This window comes from Streptopelia decaocto (genome assembly GCF_964273445.1).
Source record: "Streptopelia decaocto genome assembly, chromosome: 4".
NCBI lineage: Eukaryota > Metazoa > Chordata > Aves > Columbiformes > Columbidae > Streptopelia > Streptopelia decaocto.
This window is the reverse complement of record NC_138658.1, coordinates 12,626,819-12,648,230: the sequence shown is the minus strand read 5'-3', so window position 1 is coordinate 12,648,230 and position 21,412 is coordinate 12,626,819. Positions and strand designations below refer to the sequence as shown.

At 40.2% G+C, this 21,412-nt stretch overlaps 1 long non-coding RNA gene across 1 annotated transcript in view; it reads right to left on the bottom strand.

Annotated features, from left to right (window-relative positions):
- LOC309438817 overlaps window positions 1-21,412 on the bottom strand; it is a 65,402-nt gene that overhangs the window by 36,272 nt on the left and 7,718 nt on the right. Inside the window, exon 2 of the long non-coding RNA XR_014183870.1 lies at window positions 41-138. This is a non-coding gene — a long non-coding RNA (uncharacterized lncRNA). The remainder of the gene's footprint in view (window positions 1-40; window positions 139-21,412) is intronic.

The window sequence follows — 21,412 nt, the reverse complement described above, 5'->3', positions numbered from 1 at the left end:
ACCCAAAACCCCTTAATTGTACTAGAGCTACCAACATTACCTGAATCAGAAGCCCTGGAATGAGAAGCCCTCCCATTTGCTTGTTTCTTGTCTCACATTTGGTGGTGAAGCCACAGGAACCGTCACTCCCTCTGGTCCCTACATGCCAACATCATTTAAGTTATTGTGTATCTGCAAGACGAAGGTATCCCTCAAGACTCTGAAACTGTTTTATATAATAATGCTTATGAACACAGTTGCAGAGAAAACCTGCAATGCAATGCACCATGACCAGTCAGGCTAGCCACCACCTGTCATGGTACTGCCTAGGACTCAACGTGATCCAAACTTCTTGCATTACCACTGTTCTGTGCATTATCAGCTAGAATTTCTCAACATACCAGGTTTCCTCCATGAATCTGGTGATGCGGTCAAAGTCTAGGTTTAAACAGCAGAAAGGCAGTGAACTCTTTTTAAATTTTGAAGCCTTAACCAGTATTTTCAAAAGAGTGACATTTTTCGCTTGGGGATTAAAAAAAAAAAGTCTACCATGACCTTTTGTAACTTCTGTATAGATGCCACATAGTGCTTCAGAAAAACACACTGAAGACTACATATCTCTCTTACTACTCTATTTTCTACAGCAGTTGAGTCCCATTTCACATAGAGCAGAAGCACAATTGTTCCAACATGACCATCCCTTTTGATGTTTTTAGCAGCAATTGCAGTAAGAATTTTTCAGGTACAGTATTAGGACAAATCCTAAAACTCAGTGGATCATTTTCACACCTCCTACGAACCAATGGATTCTCAAATTAAAGAAGTCAGACAATCCTTGTTAGGATTCTAAGAAGTGACACCTTCCCAAGAACTCCCCTTCTTCCTTCCACCCCATATGCTTCGTGCTTCTACTTCTTTGTGTTAGGTAACAGTCGGTCAGTGTGATTCCTCAGTAAATTTTCTCATTTTCTTGACTGCTCAGTATTTTTAAGAGATTTTAATGTCTAATATTATTGGGTAGTGTCGGCTCCCTTTTTCAAAGGGTATAATGACCTGCTCCTGCCATCAGGGGAAGTAATTTCAGCCATGAAGTGTTTTACTGACTCAGAACACAAAAATTCAAACCATCTCACCAGAACACGAAGAAAATAACCCACAAATACATAGAATTCTAATAGCTACTATTTTCAGATGTGTGTGCTAACAATGGATAAGTCTTACATTCTATATATATAACCAATTACAGTATCATGGCAAGATCAGGAAGAACGATCAGCATTAAATCTTTTTAAACAAGCAAGAAACAATATTTGATAGTAATTTCATGTTAAAATATGAAAAAAATTATCACACTACACCAAAGATAATCACAAAAATCTTTTGAATAGATGCTTCACAGAGGTAATGTTTTATATCCTTCTGGAAATGTGAGGAGTTTTCCCTGGGGCACTCAAAAGCTGATCAAAGCCTCCGATTTTGGACAGAAAGCTTATTACCAGAAATGGCTTCTGTAAAGTAGGGATTATGAGTCAGTAGAAGAAGTCTGCTACTTCATTTTAGTATTTTGCTCAAATCTTTACATTTCAATTTACGAATAAATGGCTTGTGCAGACCGCTCTGTTCATTAAAGACTGAAAAAAGAAGAGTGATTTCCAGTAAAAAGTATGTTTTATAGAAATTCATCATAAAAGTAATAGCAAATAATGACAATATTGCATGTTCACTTCTCTTCCTCTAGCCTCAGTCTGAAACAAATGCACTGAAAAGTCCTTTATCATTACCACGATAAAGCATGGTAGCAGTTTCATTCATTGAGCATCTAAGGTATAACTATCTCTACATGAAATCCTGAGGTGTCCAGACTATACACATTCTATTTGTATTTGCAATACTAATGGACTACATCATCAGATTAAAGTCCTTCACTTTTTCCTTTTCCACAGGTGGAATGTGCATTTATGTTATCTGTTTTCATGGGGTTTTTTTTTGGTCATCCCCTTTCTCCTCTCCCACCTCAGTTTCTCTTCTATTGCAGCATTGCCTTTCAGACCTTAACATTTGGATGTAAATGTCAGGTCCATTCCATTGACAGCTCGTCCCATAGACAAACGCATGATTAGGTGATTACAGTCTAGTAAGCTATAGTCATTTTTGTACTTGTTTCAGTGACTGATATTCTCTGTGGTTAAAAAGGGAACTTTTCACTGATCACACATGCACTGTTCCCCACTTTATCTCATGGAAGCCAGCCTTTTGCAGGTGCTGTACTACTGATATGCTAACACTGAAGAGCAAATCCAAAAGATGTTTTTGTTAAAAGCTTTACAACTGAATAGACACAAAATGACATGTTCAAGGGCCTCTCTGCTTCTATTGATTTATATCAAAACCTTTATGTTACTAAAATTTTTAAACTTGGATCTTAACAGGGCGTGGGGACGAAATGCTTACTCTCTCACACACTTGGTTATGGAATATATGACTGAAGTTGCTATGATGCATTTGCCACCAATAAATCACTGTCAATCTTTCCTTCAGCAAGATATGGAAAGTAAAAAGTACAGTAATTTGAATAATGGTGGGAAGACCAATACCCAAGCAAATTTCTCCACCACTTTTGCCTCCACTGCCAAATTTGTCAATAAGAAAGACTGGAGACCAACTGAGAACACGGCACTAAAACTTCAGCTTTGTTTTCCACAATGAAGTCTACTGACCTTTATATCTAGCTACTGAAGCAGGGAATGACCCAAAATAAGTCTACACTTCAGGTAGAGCTTGTATTGCATTTAAACTCTTACTTTGTGGTTTAATAGACTTCTCATGTTCTATCAAGATTGCAAAAATAGAGTGTGAAGAGAATAAACTCTAATCAGATCACTGTGGTCCTTTCAGAAACCTCTAACTACATGATCAAGTTTCAATTTCCTGCACTTTTCATTACTGATGAGCGAAAGTAAATAGCAATATACAGATATAATGAGGTTAACAGACCAAATGATTTTATAGTATTTGGATAGAATAGCCCACTTTCCTCAGATGATAATCCATTGCTTCAGAAGAGTTCAGTTTCTCTTGTGAAAATCAGTCATGTTCTTTCTGCTACTATGCCATTCACTCTTGCCTCTCTGAAAATTGCTTGCAGAGCTGCAGAAATGCAAGCAGATCTTTCCCAAACTCCATAAAACTTACACGTACAAGACTTAACACCTGAACCCTACTGAACACAAGTATTCTAGGAATTATTATTACCCGTCATTATTTATGAGCATGTTCAATGTAATACAACAGTTGCTTCTCTCCTTCTGTGTTTATAAACTTAAGACAATGGATCCAGATTTCACTGGTCATGTCTGAGCATTATCATAACATGAATAACAAAACAATAGTGCATGCTTTTAAAAAGAAAGCATGTTCTAGATCTTCAAATTGCAAGCAAGATGTGAAACACTTGCCAGGTTAAGTAGTCTCTGCCAGTTTGGAGTCTAATACTTCCAGTCTCCTAACTGGCCTTGGTAACTGGTACCTTGCTCCCCCATACCAACACAAATCTTGGTAAAACTTGCTTCTACCAAGATCCACCATTTCTTTCAGGGCATTTTATGATGTTCTTAAGGCATTAAAGAGAAGAATTACACTACAGTGGAAGAATTACACTATTCTTTCTGATTTCTCCATTTAGATAAGAGATATGGGCATGAGCTGATATGGGTGCTATACTATCGTCCAGATCACAACCTAGCTAGAATGCACAGCATCTCCTTTCCAGCCCACACAACTGCATTTCCTTTCTGAGAAAACCAAGGTACAGGAGGAAAGGTGACGCACATTTGAGTCTTGCATGGGTATGGGGTCATGACGTGGATGAGGCAGACATGCAGATCTAGGGGCATGTGCTCTTTTAAAATTACCATAGGACTTTAATTATGAAATATGGGGTTACTATACTACGATGTGTAATTTTTATTTTCTGTTGAGGTAACTATTTCATTGTAGTTTTTCAGACACTCTCTCCTTTCCCCAGATGGAGAAGCATGCACAGCATGTCCTAGATACTGCTATCCTGAGTAGATGCATCATTTGGTAAAAGCCTTCTTTTAGGCATTTGTGTCTATGAGGACACCGCCCAACCTACTCCTCCAGCTCAGCCCCAAAGCCCTCCCCTTTGCACACTCGTTATTTCATTGCAGAGAAGAGTACAGAATGACTCCAACACCACTGTGGAACTCACTTCTGTGAATCAATCAGCTTCTCCAATGACTGATTAGCAAATACTCTTACCTTCCCCAAAACCGCACAGTAACAACTGTTCAAACATGTAACAGAACAAACTCATCCTTCAGGCTGTGTCAAGCCGTACATGTGAGCCCAAACTCCTGTTATCCCAAGGGCTTTACAAACAGAAGAAAATGAGTACTCCTAATCTAGAAAGCAAGTCAGAAATTAAATTAAGAAAGCTAGAGAAATAGTAATAGTAAAGGACTTTCGGAGGCCTTCCAACAGTCTTAAGATAAAGTAAGGCTTTTACCCTAAGTCAAAAAGACATCAAGGAAAATGGCCATAAGTGTAGAACCATGTCTACAGCTAAAAGTGATCACAGAGCGGGATCAGACTGCTTATATAAGATTCTAAAACTGAGATCTGCCCAGAAAGAATTTAACAGGTTAGCTATACTCTGGTCACATTTACGAAAATACAGCTATATACACAGAATTAGAAAAAAAAAGGGTTCTTCATTGAAGGGGGGGGTTCATTCAGCCTTAAGTTTGTGATGGGTATGGCAATTTCCCTCTGCAGGCAAAAAGTAACTTTGCTGCTTCACAACAGCATCTGAAACTTTATTCCTGATAGGCTACCCATCTGATCACGTTTTAGCATCCAAAAAACCCCATAAAAATTTCCTTATTAAGATTCTATTCTTCCTACTAAATTCACAACAACTACATCACTATTTCATTTACTGTATTCCATGACTGATTTTAAATTTATTGTACTAAAAATACTTATTCCTTTCCTTTCCTTGAAACTGATTCCTTGAGTTCTCCTGATTCCCACCTCATGTCTAGAGGTCAACAATCACATTTGGGTGGCAAAATCCAAGCGTTTCTCCACACTAAGGAGAACTAGAACATCATCTTGCCCTTGTCTGGATTGCTAAGTCTTAAGTAACACAAAGTGGGGCTGCACAGCAGACCTGAAGGAGATGTGCCCTCAATTTCAGCCTTCTCTTTTTCATGCCTATATTGTCTTGACTGTTAAGTCATTAAACAAATGAAGAGATCCGTACAGAAGATGCTGTATTTATTTTTTCACCCCAATAATCAGAAACCTTTTTTTTTTTTTCCCCAAGTCTGTGCTGTCTAGCAACATTTGCTTTGAAAATAATGCTAACAGACCACAGCAATGTAGAATACATAGAGAAAAGAGGAACTACAGACATTATTTGCCTTGGACTCAGACTCCAGATATCCATAGCTATCCAAAAGTATTCTTCATACTATACTGTGCGGGATCACAGCACACATACCTGGAAAGAAAAACATTTCCATGTCATTGCAAACACACAAAGCAGTTTTGATTGTGAGGTGATAATATGTACATTATCTGATTCACATCAACTGTTCTGTAAGAAAGGATATGCAAAATTATGCAAAATTTATGCCACATTAAATCCAATACACCTTCAGAACTTCACACAGGCAGGTGAACAAAAACTGGATGTGAGGACTCTGGTGAACAGTCTGTCCCCTTCCATCAGTTTGTCTAACAGAACACAGCGCTCTCTACTCTTTCAACATCAAGATTGTCACAGCTATAAGATAACTATGACATTTTATCTGGTGTTTGATTCAGCAGTATTTGCTTTCTTCAACTCCTATCACTAATATGAGTCAAACAGTACCATGTCGTTGGGAACAACTGAACAGAGGTGATTTAAGATTCACTAATTCAATGGAATTTGAATGGGGAAGATTTAACTGGTATCCTATCGGAAATGCACAATGCAGTGGTCCCCAATCAGTCAGCCTACATGTGAGAAATACTCCAGAATGGAAGTCATACAAGAAGCAGAAAAGCTATTTCTGCTAGCTAGCTTCTGCCAGTAGCTCAGAAACAGCTGGGTGAAATTTCAGCTTCTGTATCATCACATTGTAAAGAGATGCTTATCTCAAAAGGCTTATCCATCCATTTAGAAAACAAAAAACAAAAAAATCAAAACAAACAAACAAAACCACCACCACAACAACAACAAAAACAAAACCAACAACTTTAGTCATTATGGCCCAAGTAGAATGTCTCAGAAATAACCCTCTGGCCTACTGCATATACTGCTTCATATTGCAAGGGTATAAAGTGTTTAGTGTTATCTAAAAAAGGCACAGTGCTAATACTTACACTATTGAGATCTCGAGCAGTATAAAAATTTAGCTCTGATCACTATACCAATGACCTTATGCCAAACCGATTTTGTGATTTTTCTGTACATACAGAAACAAAACACTTGTGTCAAGCTTTCAGTTTTTAAATGAACCGGATGCTGAACTGATGCAACTAATAGGAGCAAATGTAAAAACTGTGATCTAGATAGGGAAACATGTTTATAATAGTAAAAAAATGTAGCAGACACATATGAAATTCTGCCTGTCTATCACGGCATTTGTGTTAGGACCAAACATGGCTTTGCTCCATCTGTGTTAGTAATGAAATGATTTTCAACATGAGCAAAAGGGAAAGAACCAGGAACATTCCTTAGCACTGAATCAGCCACTGACACCCACAGAGGATTTTCCTAGCAAAAGATATTTTTACTTTGGTTTTATGTTCAAATTCAAGTTGTGCCAGGTCACTGGTATGGAAATTTGCCCTTGTAATCGCTATTAAATTTGCATTTGTATTCATTATTTCTGTAGTCTATCACTTAAAACTCCCACTCTTCAGACAAACAAATTGCAACTTTTAGTTGCAGGGTTTTTGTTTTGAAAGTTGATAATTAATCTACCTTGACAACACGAAGGCATTACACTAATTTCACATGTTGTCTTTGGGACAAAATGGACATACTTACAAGGCAGAATTTTACACACCATTTAACCTAAGCGAAAAAGAAACCACAGCCTCCTCATTTGATCCAGCTGCAAATCATCCATAACAACTCTCTTTCAAAGAGGTCTCCTAAGGCTAACATTTTGTTTGACTTGACCAACAGAGGGTGGCTATGGAAGATACTTCTTCAATACAGTCTCTAAGCCACTTAGGATTTGTGGCTTAAGAGCTTCTTGAACAAAAGGCAGCATCTTTGTTTTTAAAGGAATAAAAATACTACTGGAGCTATAAACTTGTCTAAGGGTTTTCTGAAGCTTTGTAAGATTCTGGTACACACAATATCCTGTAGCAAGGAGCTCCTCTGCTTAACTACAATGAGATGATACAAAGAAACCTTCATTTGGAACCGAGTATCTCAGCTTGTTTCACTGTTCATTCTTCAACTAAAGAAATATTCCCTTTTTGTCCTCTGTCAGCTCGCTGAGTTTATAGGCCTCTAATATCTTTCATCGTTCACATGTCTTCAGCTTGAAGAGTCTGAGTCTACTTCACTGTGTCTCACATTTTCATTCCACTGGTCAACTGTAACCAGACCCACACACACTATGGAAGATACGGGTGCATCTCAGATCTACACAGCAAAGTTTTGTTCTCCTTTCCTAGTAGTACCTACCATTCTGCTTTTTGATTAATGTCAGGTATTGAGGTGAGATTTGAACTGAACCACTCTAATGACAAGACAGACTTCCTAAGTGGTACCAGCTATATTTTCCCATGTAAGATGAGGACAGTTTTTCAAAACTTCCTTAGTTTTGGGCCTCTAAGACTTAGTTCTAAGTTATTTTAATAAGGGACTTTCTGTTGACTATGAGCTGAAGTCTTACTTGACATCCCCAGCTGGCATCTAAACTACCCTCTATATTCATATAATCAGCTTAGCTAGATGCAGTGGGCAAATGATAGCTTACTTCTATCTACACAGAGTAGCTGGAAGGCTCAACAAAGTAGCTTCCTCAGCAACGATCTCATTAATCCTCAAAGCGGTCAATACGTATCTTCACTAATGACCTGGACAATGGGCAAAGAGTGCATGCTCAGCATGTTTGCTAAGAATACAAAATGGGGAGGAACGGCTGACAGACAAGACGGCTGTGCTGCCTGCTATTCAGAGGGACCTTGTCAGGCTGGGGATATTTGCCAACAAGAACCTTATGAAGTTCAATAAGGGTAAATGCAAAGTCCTGAATGTGGGGAGGAATAACCCTCCCCACAGCAAAAAAGGCTCGTAGAACCTTATAAAGGTATATGAATACCTGATTTGCAGAGGGGAACAAGTAAAGATGATGGACCCAGACTCTTCACAGTGGCGCCCAGTAACAGGCCAAGAGGCAACTGGCACAAACTGAAATACAGCAAATTCCAGTTAAACAGAACATTTTTAAAACTGTATTTTATTTGAAACATCAAGAGTGGTCAGATACCAGAACAGCCTGTCCAGAAGGGCTGTGGAGTTTCTATCCTTGGAGACAGCTCAAAACCTGACTAGGCATGGCCCTGAGCAACTTGCTCCAGTTGATGGTACCATGAGCAGGGGGTGGGACCACACAGTCTCCAGAGGTGCCTTCCAACCCCAACCACTATGTGAAAATAAAACCTACTCTAATATCTAGCTCCCACTTAGTCACCTGCCCCTTCCTCCCACGTCACAAAGCACCTGAGGTGTGAAGATTATATTCAAGAGCAGAGCACTTCCTTCCACTCCAGAAGCTGTAAGTGAAGTCATTTGTTGAATATTTAACAGGCAAGGAAAATGAGCAAAAGCATGAAGAAATGTTATTTTTCACTCGCATAGAGCTACTGCATAGACTTATCTTCATCATGGCAAATGAAATAAGAATATGCAAAATCCTTTCCTAGGAAGCCTTCAACTTCGTTAGGGGCTCAAAATGCATTTGATATTTATTACTATTTCATCATTTTGTTCCTCTAAGAATTAATTTCAGATGCATAAACAGAGAAATACAACACTGTCAAGCATTTTGAGACACTGGATGATACAGACTTAGAGATCAATTTCTTCCCTGGCAAACACCATACTTAGCCACTACTGTTACATTAAAAAAAAACCCAAGAAGAAAAATGGCACACACAGAACAGTCTATGCTTGTAAAGCCTTCCACACTTTAGACTTTGAAAGCACAGCAGGAACAAGTAACCACCTATCTTTTGAATTTCTGAACACCTCTCCAAATGCAGGTGCATATACCCAATTCTTAGCATTCAGAAGAAGGGGTTCATATACCATTTGCCTCTTACCAGATAAACATCCTCACTCACTAACTATTCCTCCTCACGAAAAAGGAGGGTCTGGTTGAAGCAGTAAAGGTTGAGGGCTGCCTTGGTTGCAGCGACCATGAAATGGTGGAGTTCAGGATCTTGTGTGGCAGGAGCAGAAGAGCAAGCAGAATTGTGACCCTGGACTTCAGCAGGGAAAACTTTGGCCTTTTCAGGCAATCGCTAGGGGAAATCCCATTGGCAAGGCTGCTTGAAGGTAAAGGGGCCCAAGATAGTTGGTTAGTGTTCAGGGATTGCTTCTACCAGGCTCAAGATCAGAGCATCCCAACACGTAGGAAGTCAAGGAAGGGAGCCAGGAGACCTGTGTGGTTAAACAGGGAGCTGCTGGGTATGCTCAAGTGGAAGAGGAGAGTTTACACATCACGGAAGGAGGGACTGGCCACTTGGGAAGAATATAAGGCTGCTGTCAGAGGATGTAGGGAGCCAACTAGGAAAGCTAAGGCCTCCTTGGAATTAAACGTGGCAAGAGGGGTCAAGGACAACAGAAAAGAGCTTTTTCAAATATGTGGCAGATAAAACTAACACCAGAGGCAATGTAGGCCCACTGATGAACGAGGTGGGTGCCCTGGTGACAGAAGATACAGAGAAGGCAGAGTTATTGAATGCCTACTTTGTCTACTCTGCTAGAAGCTGTCCTGAGGAGCCCCGTACCACTGAGGCCCCAGAGGAAGTCAAGGAAAATGGAGGGGTTTGCCTCAGTTGATGAGGACTGGGTTAGGGAGCAATTAGGCCATCTGGACATCCATAAATCCATGGGTCCAGATGGGATGCACCCACGGGTGTTGAGGGAGCTGGCTGAGGTCATTGCTGGACCGCTCTCTATCATCTTTGCCAAGTCTTGGGAAACGGGAGAGGTGCCTGAGGATTGGAGGAAAGCAAATGTCACTCCAGTCTTCAAAAAGGGCAAGAAGGAGGACCTGGGTAACTATCACCAGTCAGCCTCACCTCCATCCCTGGGAAAGTGATGGAACAACTTATCCTTGGTGCCATCTGAAGGCATATCAAGGACAAGAGGGTCATTAGGGGCAGTCAACATGGCTTCACCAAGGGAAGTCGTGCTTGACCAACCTCATTGACTTTTATGAGGAGATAACAAGATGGATGGATGATGGCAGAGCGGTGGATGTGGTCCACCTTGACTTCAGTAAAGCATTTGACACAGTCTCCCACAGCATCCTCACAGCTAAACTGAGGAAGTGTGGTTTGGACTGTTGGGTAGTGAGGTGGACTGTGAACTGGCTGAAGGAAAGAAGCCAGTTGGGAGAGTTGTGGTCAACAGGGCGGAGTCTAGTTGGAGGCCTGTATCTAGTGGTGTGCCTCAGGGGTCAGTACTGGGGCCAGTATTGTTCAATATATTCATCAGTGATTTGGACGAGGGACTAGAGTGTACTATCAGCAAGTTTGCTGATGACACCAAGCTGGGAGGAGTGGCTGACACACCAGAAGGCTGTGCTGCCATCCAGAGACCTGGACAGGCTGGAGACGTGGGTGGGGAAAAATCTAATGAAATAAAACAAGGGCAAGTGTAGAGTACTGCATCTGGGTAGGAACAACCCCAGCTTCCATTATAAATTGGGCAATGACCTATTAGAGCGCAGCATAGGGGAAACGGACCTGGAGGTCATGGTGGACAGCAGGATGACCATGAGCCAGCACTGTGCCCTTGTGGTCACGAAGGCCAGTGGCATCCTGGGGTGTATTAGAAGGGGAGTGGTTAGTAGGTCAAGAGAGGTTCTCCTTCCCCTCTACTCCACCCTGGTGAGACCACACCCCGAATATTTTGTCCAGTTCTGGGCCCCTCAGTTCAAGAAGGAGGAGAGAGTCCAGCGCAGAGCAACAAAGATGATTAAGGGAGTGGAGCATTTCCCTATGAGGAAAGGCTGAGGGAGCTGGGGCTCTTTAGCTTGGAGAAGAGGAGACTGAGGGGTGACCTTATTAATGTTTACAAATACATAAAAGGTGAGTGTCACAAGGATGGAGCCAGGCTCTTCTCAGTGACAACCAACGGTAGGACAAGGGGTAATGGGTTCAAATTAGAAAACAAGAAGTTCCACTTAAATTTGAGAAGAAACTTCTCTCAGTAAGGGTAACAGAACACTGGAACAGGCTGCCCAGGAAGGTTGTGGAGTCTCCTTCTCTGGAGACATTCAAGACCCGCCTGGACACATTCCTGTGTAGCCTCATATAAGTGTTCCTGCTCCAGCAGGAGGACTGGACTAGATGATCTCAAGGTCCCTTCCCATCCCTAACATTCTGTGATTCTGTGATCTTAAAGACGAAGACCCTTCTCCTGCCATCATCCATCCACTAAAAGTAAATTTAATGGGGGTGTCCTTCTTTGAAACTTAAGAAGGGAGCAAGACCAGCCTATTCATCACCAAAAGCAATATTGCCCCTCTGCATTAAGACATAACTTACCATTGTTAGTTATGTCATTGTTATCAAAAGCCATAACGGAAAGCCACCTTAATGACAGTCTTGACAATGGTCTCATTTGTCCACAGTTCAAGTTCTGCCTAATGGCATTTACAGTGTCACAAACACTACTTAGTTGCCTTAAACAGACCAGAAAAATGAGCAAGAATATACCTTTCAGACACCAAGACAATATTAAGTCCTTAGAGATCACAAACACCAGGCTCAGACTTAAAAATAAAATTTAAAAAAAATTCTCTTTATGACTATTACATACATCATCCAACAAGAGCAGTGAAAATGGAATTCCTTTTACCTCTAAATGTGGAAAAAAGTTGAGAAGACATCACCTTTTCAGATATTTTTTCATTACAAAAATTCCTAAAATTAGATATTAAGAAACTAGACTCATTGTCACACTTCTTTACACAGAATGACAGATTACTTAAGATGATAAATAAAATCTACACTATTCTCTCTAAACAGCAGTTGTCACATTTTTTGCTATAGAAAACACCCAACTAATTCTACAGAGTCCACCTAACTCTTTCTGGAGTTATCCTAACTCCAAGCAAAACCTTTCAGTAACTGTGACAAACACAGCAAAAAAAGTTAAGAAATGCTATCTGCCTCAACTTACATTGTAAATCGCTATAACAAGTGTTGCTTACCACTGAAGGATGCAAGATTTGTGAAATAGTACAGGCAAGAGAATCACATATTTTTCATGCGTAGCTAGATAAAGTCTTCATTCTAAAAAGATGTCGCTTTCAGGTTTTGACTTGTATTCAAAGATGACTGAAAGAAGAAAGCACACCACCCCACACAATTCTTTCAGGAGTATATGGATGAGAACTAAAGTAAGATCAACACCCAAGTTGATCTTAGCACTACAATGAAAGCAAATCCTAAAACTACAGAGAGAAAATGTGTTTGTGTGATGCCTTAAGAAATCAAGAATATGAGAGATAAACATTCGGTATAAACCCCATATTTAGCAATGACAGATTATAGGCAAATTTTGAATTATACGATAAAGGTAAATTCCAATTGTTAAAACCTGTTTGCTTTAAAGTACCACTGTGTGCTGAGAGTTGCAGAAGCTTCACCAAAGAAAGCAAGATAGCATGTGAAAGAAAAAAGCAAGAGATGGCCTCTAATCTGACAATTTCCAATTATAAACAAAATTTTAGAGTTACAGTGAAATATCAATGTCAACTCAGTGTGCAGCCTATGTTAGAGAAGCAAATCTCATGTCAGGAGCTATAAACATAGTAACACAAAACAAATCAGAAAATAATGTCATGCAACTGTATTAAACAAAAAAAAACCACAACAAAACCAAAAACCAACAAAAAAAAAAGAAAAATATCAGTTGTAATCCTCTCATGTACAAAGGAGAATAGCAGAACTTCAAAGGGCTCAAGGAATGGCAACAAGAACAGGCAAATGTCTGTTGCTCTGTACAACAAACAGCACAGGAAAGACAGTCTAGAAAAGACATAATTCTTGTAGACAAAGTTCCACATAATTTTGAGTGTCACAGCACAGACAGACTGGAATACTCACTGCCTCTTCCAGCACAAGGACTGAAAGGTAGCAACATCAAATAAACCTAACAGAAATCATGATGAAAACAAAGCAAACTCACAATGCCAGGTTTGTGGAACTTGCTAACCGTTTATGCTGTGGATGCTAAGAGTTTGCATCGTTCAAGGCAGTGCCTGAAGAAATATTAAGGATTAGTTAGTACAAAGGAAGCACTTCTGACTGAATGGTTCCTCTGAGCTGAGAAAAACTGGCATTTGGGAAAGTACTCAGGAGTACCATATGCCCCAAGATTCTGATTGCGGCCACCTTTTGCAGAAGGAACTAAATTAAGTGGACTCTTCAGCTGATGAAGGATGAGTCCAGAATTTAAGGAAAGTAAACTGTTATTCTCCTTCCAATATTATTTAGACTATTTCAAAACAAATCCTTTGTATATTCAAAAGAACTCCACTAAATTCCACAGGGTCTCCACAGACAAAAAGGCTGGCTAACATGGACAGAGTGAAAGGAAGACAGTCTCTGATCAAACACTTCTGCGCTAATGCTTGCAATATTCAACCAGGAATGCAGTATCTACAGAAGTACAGGAATATAATTGTGGGTGCAGGTATGAGAGTAGACAAAACAAGCACATGTGGGGAAGCTCCTGCCCCTCCCCAGCAAATCCCACACAACCAATCAAGTGGGAGAAGTGAGCAAAAAGAAAATGGAATCAAGAAACTGAACTTTAAGAGAACGAGAAAAGACTGAGGGAGCTGGGTCTCTTTAGTTTGGAGGAGACTGGGGGGTAACCTCATTAATGTTTATAAAGGGTGAGTGTCACGAGGATGGAGCCAGGCTCTTCTTGGTGACAACCAGTGACAGGACAAGGGGCAATGGGTGCAAACTGGAACACAGGAGGTTCTACTTAAATATGAGAAGAAACTTCTTCACAGTGAGGGTGACAGACACTGGAACAGGCTGCCCAGGGAGGCTGTGGAGTCTCCTACTCTGGAGACATTCAAAACCCGCCTGGACACCTTCCTGTGTAACCTCATCTGGGTGTTCCTGCTCCAGCAGGGGGATTGGACTAGATGATCTTTTAAGGTCCCTTCCAATCCCTAACATTTTGTGCTTGTCATAAAAATGTGTATATACAATTTTGAGCCTTCATCACTGCCAGCCAGCGTTGAGGTTGTACCTCAATAGCTTTTGTCACTATCTAGTGAAGAATCTAGGCCATCTGCTTAGCATGTGCATTATCATAACATTCAGTAAGGTAAAACAATATTCTTCGCTTGTGGTTTGTTAACATCCTGTATTGTTATAATCTGACACTGGCCTTTTGACCTAGTAGGGCAATTTTAACTTTCATTTTACTGCACATTTCTTAAATCCAGAGACTGAGAATAGTTTGGCAACAACCTGGTTTGCCAGTGTATATACACCAACTTCTTTCCCACTGCAAAACAGTAACATTGAAAACCAGAAATCCTTTACCTTCAAGCTTTTTCTCAAATAGCTAAAATGAGAAATAAAAAACAAACAAAGAAAACAATAATACTTGATTGTGTCAAATAACTTCAGAATTGAAACACACAGCCTGTCTCTGTTAAAACCTGTTTATAAACCCTGAGCAACAGAAACACACACAGGATTCCCCCTGTGGTGGATTCTCAAATTGAGAAAGACTTGATATAGAAAACTTCATATTCAGTCCCCTATAACACAGTGTATGATGGGAGGAAAAAAAAAAGGTGAGTTTTTTTGTGTTTTAATGAACATTCTGAAGTTAACGGCACTGTAATTATCCTGAGACAAGATAGCACTGCCTTAACAGCCAACATTTATTCAACACACTGTATACTGAATGAAGGTGGGTTTTTTTCATTACAGTTTATATTATAAATCAACACACTCGAGTAACCGTACCTCAAGACAAAGAACAGAGCACAAGAACCAAGTCTCCATCCTAGTGTTACTCTCATTAAATGACACTGCATCAGAACATGGCAGGCACCCAGTGTGTCAAGAGACATACATGAAGGAGAGCCTACACACCATCTAGACATCCTAGAGGGACCATAGGAACAGTTAAAACATTCAGAGAAAAAGTACAGGTTGTAAAATGGACAAGACGTTCTTCTGAGAATTTCCCAGGTCTTAACCTATGCAAGCGGAAAGGCTGAGAAGCTGGAAAGAGCAGCACCAGCCAAAGCAATAGTATCAGGCTACTACATCTTCTCAATTTCAAACTGTGACCACATGGCTGAAAATCTATTATAGTTGTGAATCCATCTGTAAAAGCCAGTTGGTGCTTGCACTTTAAGAGCCCAAAGCTTCCCATTCTGGTCCTTGTTCCTCTTGCCAATATCTAATCTGCCTTTACTTATTGCTACAAAACCAGGCTCAAGTCCATCCCTCTACCATACTCCAAGCTCACCACTTACTATAGAAAAAAAGCAATCTGGGCAAAGACACTCAGTCTGCAGCTCAGGTAAAATCCTCTGAAAAAGCACATGGGACCTAAATCTAGCTACTACAGTACCAGAACCTTCAACTGCTAGCAAGTTTTTTAAAGGTACGGATGACTTACTTTCTCACAAAGTAATGGGTCAAAGACTGGTCCTATTTGGGTAAGATGTGAATTCATCTGCCATTTAATTGTACTTCCAGGACATGGGAGGGGCTGTGGAGAGAATGGGGTAATTATGACATCTTCAATTTATAGATCAGAAAGTATTTTGCTATGTTCATCTGTTCCAACCTGTCTGGTTTTGCACATGCTTAGTGACAGCAGTCACCAGCATTGGATAAAGGCATATGAATTTCTACTTCAAGAACTACTATTACAGCTTTTCCTAGTTGTTTAGTTCTGTTACACAGCTAACAAGCAGCATGTAAGAATAGAACTGTGAGCTTTAAATCATCCAGTGTCTCAAGATAAAATGCAGTAATTGTATATTTCAGCACAGTGTCTTAAAATTTCTCTAGTGCATCTCGAAAGTAGCCTGTGATATGTTCCTAAGTATTTGAAAGAGAAACCAAGGTCAGAGTTTGCATGGCAGTGGCAAATCTCTCAACAGGTTTTCATGCGGAGTTGCTTCCTGGCTATCACGTAAGGATTTCTTAAAATTTTCACACCACTCACCACACAGTACAGCGACAACCCAATAAGACACCACAGATGAGTTCTGCCCTGAAAACACAAAAGTATTTACTGCCTTTTGAAAGAGAAGTATGGAAGAAAGCAACCTCATCTCTTACTCCACAGTATCCCTAGTCTTTAATTGACCTCCCCCATTCCCCACCAAAAACAAGTCTTGTTCTAATTTGAGCTACCTAGAACGTTTGCCAGATCTCAGTTTCCTTACAGCCACAACAAGGCACCTCTTTGTCTTAGGCCCACCAGGATGATTACACTGGTGGTCAAACAGCTTATGTATCACCGATGCTTACTCCTAAAGGCAACACACCTAGAACACCGTGTGAGTATTTTAATGAATTTTGGTATACATTACAACAACAAGTAATTATACAGTAACTTCAGAAAGAATCTCTGCAAAATACCAGAGGGTTCATGACACTTTCACTCTGTAGCTCCTTCCCATCACACTGCACCAGTAATAGTTAACCCATGGTGACACCGCTCAAGAACAATGCTCTGATTTGATCGCCTCTCTTGAGAATCCCTTCAATTTGCTTTCCTTTTTCTTAAGCAGATAGAGAAATATCCAACATCTAAGTCCAGAACACATACTTTTTCCTGGAAATCATAAAGGATAAGAACCTGAAGGACCTGCTCAGTTTTCCACCCATACGCCAACAAAATCAGTGGGCCAGACTCACAGAATTGTGTCTCATCAGCAGTGCGTTCGTAATGGTCTCTACAGCTCTTCACCTAAAAAGAAGTGTGAAACAAAACTAGCATAGGTTAACACTTGTATTATTTTGTGGGTTTACTGGAAACACTTTTAGCACGTTTGGTGCATGTTCAACTAAGAGGAAAAAGGTAACTGAAGTTTTGATACTGGAAGCACTTACTGTGGAAGCAGCTTCACAAAATCCATTTGGATACAAAAGGAAAAAACAAAGAGGCTTATCATCCTTGTAAATGTATGCTGGACCTACCCAAGATAGATTATACCTACACAGAAAGAAGCCATTCAAGTTCACCCAGAAATCTTACAAAAACTAAACTATTTCCTCTGTAAAAACAGCACATCATTTTAACCTGTATTACATCCAGTCCTAATCCTTACCCTTTATCAATCAACTCTACTTCACATTATGCTGTAACTCACAGTAATTCATTTTCTCTTTCAGATTTGCAATCACCCCAAATTTCACCATAAAACAAAACCACTGACTCTGAAGTTCACAACCTCTGTGAATTTACTTCCTGAAAATGTGAAGTTTTAAAAGAATTTCAGTTGCTCTTCTTCAGACGTAATGAAGAAGCTCTTCTTATAATGCCCTAACTGCATTATATATACCATGGCCAACAATTAAAGGAAAAAAGTTAGGGATAGTTAACATTTAGCACATACTGCTACCTGACTTTTTAGCCATTTCAGATTCTTGTTCTAATAGAATTCTGTAGTAACTTCTATACAAATAATTATGACTGTATAAGAAGTGAACTTCTTCAAGTGCTAATGCTCACATATACTTCAGAGATAAAATGATGCATCTCTGACATATACACATTTTTGCATGTTTTGCATGTTTGATCACCACAAGAGATGCCTACTACAAATATTCCAAGACCTCTACAGGCTGCAAATGACTGACCACTACTGAACCTAATGGTGCAGCTGTTTTTCCACCCACTCTGCAGTCCTCCCATCCAAACCACACCTCTACAATCTTGAAAGGATGTCATCATCAACACCACTTGCTCAAGCTGACATAGGGAACATTCACTTCTCCTTCTTTGTTCACAGAACCCAACATTGCATTGCAGAAGGCAACAAGGCTGGTAAAGCAGAAGGTGCCCTTCAGTAAATCTGTACTGACCCGCAGCCAATCACCTCCTTGTCCTTCAAGTCCCCAAAAACTTGCTCTCTAATTTACCCAGGGATTATGGTGACACTGACCAGCCTCTAGCTCTTCAGATCCTTCCCCTCATCCTTTGTTTTTCTCATTGCTCTTGCTTTTTACTAGTCAGTGGAGATATACAATCACCATGATCTTTGGTTGTATTTCACATACCAACAGAAATGAATAATCAAAACACACTGCTGTCAACAATAAATCTGATAATAGTGAGTATGTCAAATGCTCTACATTGGGTGAAAGTTGCTTTGAGAAATTCAGTTAGAGATGGTCCTTAATGTTTCAAGGAAGAATCAGTATCTACAGCATTTAAGAGGTATATGGTACAATGATGACTTGCATTGAAAAAAAATGAACTGAGCAGACGTGCGGCAAGACACCACTTCTATAAAATGAAAATCAGGCTACACGGCTGGGCACAAGGCAGATTCACGACTGTCTAAATATAGAGGGGAGAGACCTATCCTATGAGATCTCACTACGCTGTTAGGAACCATGCCCTTAGCCGATGCTAACTATGGTGATGGGAAACACCAAGGTTCCCATAAGTCTTTCACCCCATACCCCAACTAAACCCACACCTATTAAACAAGTACAAACAAGACTTTTAGAAGGATAGAAACTCACGTTCCAGACAGTTCCTAAGGAAAGATTAAAATTACTTTTCCCAAGGACAAGCTAGTTCGTAATTATTAAAACTACTTTTTTGAAATTGCTTACTCTTAATGTTGGTCCTTTCAGTGAAAAAGTACTAAAAAAACAGGTTTTGTGAAGGGATTCCCAATCATTGCCTATTCTGAGATCATTTTAGTTAAACGTCTAAAACCAAAATACTTTCTTTAAAAAAAACCCACTGACATTCTTACGGGAAAAATTCATTCTAAGAATTACTCACTTTGGTTTTTTTTTTTCAGCACTTTCTCCTGAAACACTGGGTACTTGCCCTAATCAGGGACAATAGTCAGCTAGTTAAAACCACTGTTCTAATCCAATATGGCAACTCCTTGCTTCCATTTTACCTTTTGCTTCATTTGTTCTTGTCACACAAGCCAAGCAAATCATACCTTCCCGCATCATCCTTTACCATTGCAGTGAAGAAGATACCACATATATTGGTGAATCAGCAAAATTCATGCTATAATCCTGTGAGAAGCAAGAAAGGAAAACCATTTAAAGCTTTCTCCTGCTTTTTCTTAACTTTCCTTATAAACACAAGTATCAGTTCATCCCTAACTTTAAATACCAATATGTTATGGAATCCATTGCCTTTATCTGAAAACTGTTCTACTTGTAGTATCTATTAAAAATGTAGTGCAAAATGGAGACAGTTTGCTGGCTCTAACTCAGGTATCTCCATGGTTGTTCTCGCTCAACAGAAAATACAGCACTCACCTATTCAATAGGTTAGAGATTTTGAGTTTTAGGATCACAGGGGCTTTGAAAGAAGGTGCTGCATTTTACAGGGTGTACTGACCTCACACAGTTTGGTGCTGTTTCTTTTTTTTTTTATTTAAAGTTTGTATTCTTTTGTTATTAGCCTGTCATGGTTCATTCAGTGATGGACTCGTGATGGTTCGTTTACCTTGATCCTGAAACGCAAAATTAAGGCAACCAAAATGCCAACGGGTTATAAATTCAATCAAACGGTGCTACTTCATTATTTTGCCTGTAAAGCGGCACGTGATAGAGAAAGTAGAGAAAACGGGAAAGAAAGAGAAAAGGGGGAAAGCAGGTTGGTTACCACCAAGTGTCCAAAGGTGTCCCTATGGTCCCAGGTCCCGAACAGCATCCTGCCGGTCCTCCATTGTGATCCATGATCCTTTGGTGGGGAGATCTCAATGGTGTCCATTTGGGAGTCATCTTTTATGCTTCTTCACCCCCCCTTGCTCCCACTGTTTGAGGCCAATCTCCACCTTTGTTTCACAATCCAGGCTTAACTGCGCAGGCTCAAAAAATCTCCGCTCTGCGTGCCAGGACCCATCTGCGCCTGTGGTTCAGGGGTCTCTTTCTGGTCCATTGGGTGGCCTCAGGACCACTGGCGAGCTTCTGGGCATGCTCTTCTTCACTGGCCATTGTTTCAGGGAGGAGGTGGGGAGCAGGTGTGACAGAGGTAGCAGGTGAGAATCCATCTTCTGGATGGCAGTTATTGTCCCCAGGTTGGGGAGACCCATATAACAATCCCTTTTAGGAGGCGGGGGCTAGTTTGGCTAGGCAGCAGGCGAAGTCCATACAGCAGCCATTGTTACCAGTAGCCCCCCGGGTCGGAGAGACCTGTGCAACACAATTCTTCTCCTCAGGCCTCTCTCCAAATCACTGTCATTCTGTTCTTAATGGCAATGTTCAGGCAGATACTGCTCTTTGGACCAACTCCTACATAACCTAACACCTTTAATAAAATGAATTTTACATTTGAATACAGGCAGAATCATGAACCTCTGCTACTGCTTGACTGAACAAAAAGACTGAGAGAAGGCTGAAGAAGGAAAGATGTGGCTATCTCCTTCTGATGGCTTAAAATCAAACGATAAAAAACTGCTACTCAACCCTTTATTCAAAACTTCACTTCAAAAATCTTTACATAAGTCTCTCTACTGATGTGGGAAGAATACTAAAGGCTTACTTTCTACAGGTTATTACCTATAAATTTTGAGATCTCAAACAGAAGACAACCTCTACTATTCAAAATCCTTTAAAACAGACCTAGAACACAGCTAGAAAGAGTTAAATCAACAGATCATGATCACAAATTGATGGTTATCACCTTCATCAGACATATGAACTCCACTATGGTTCCTATGACTCTACTGACAGTAATCTTGTCAAAGCATGCTTGTACAGTAGGAGTCTGAAAATCACCTGCACATGAACTGAAGTGCACCAAACAAGACATTCACAGTGAGTTTAGCTGAATACCACTTTGATCTGGTGATGGAGAAAGCAGGCAAGCACCTTGATGAACAAGATTCTTAATACCTCAATGAAACCAAAACTTCTCTCCAAAATTAACCAGTCATCAGGTTTGCAAGGGGAG